Source organism: Solanum tuberosum, unplaced genomic scaffold (assembly GCF_000226075.1).
Source record: "Solanum tuberosum cultivar DM 1-3 516 R44 unplaced genomic scaffold, SolTub_3.0 scf00215, whole genome shotgun sequence".
In the NCBI taxonomy this organism is placed as follows: Eukaryota; Viridiplantae; Streptophyta; class Magnoliopsida; order Solanales; family Solanaceae; genus Solanum; species Solanum tuberosum.
Genome location: NW_006239140.1, coordinates 1099978 through 1100199, shown reverse-complemented (window position 1 = coordinate 1100199; position 222 = coordinate 1099978).

Sequence of the window (222 nt, the reverse complement as noted above, 5' to 3'; positions counted from 1 at the left end):
CTGGATATGAATTTTGTGGAGCTCGAGGATAACCTTTGTAAGGTGAGGATTTTCTGAAGAATCCTTTTCCATCAGATGCACATGAAATAGAAGACACATCCTCTCTCTTCTTTTTCAGCAATCCTGAAGATTCGGTTGAGGCGGCAACGCGAGAAATCTTTCCGGTTTTAATCCCATCTTCGATAGCCTCACCTACCTTGACTATCTCTGCAAATTTTGCTC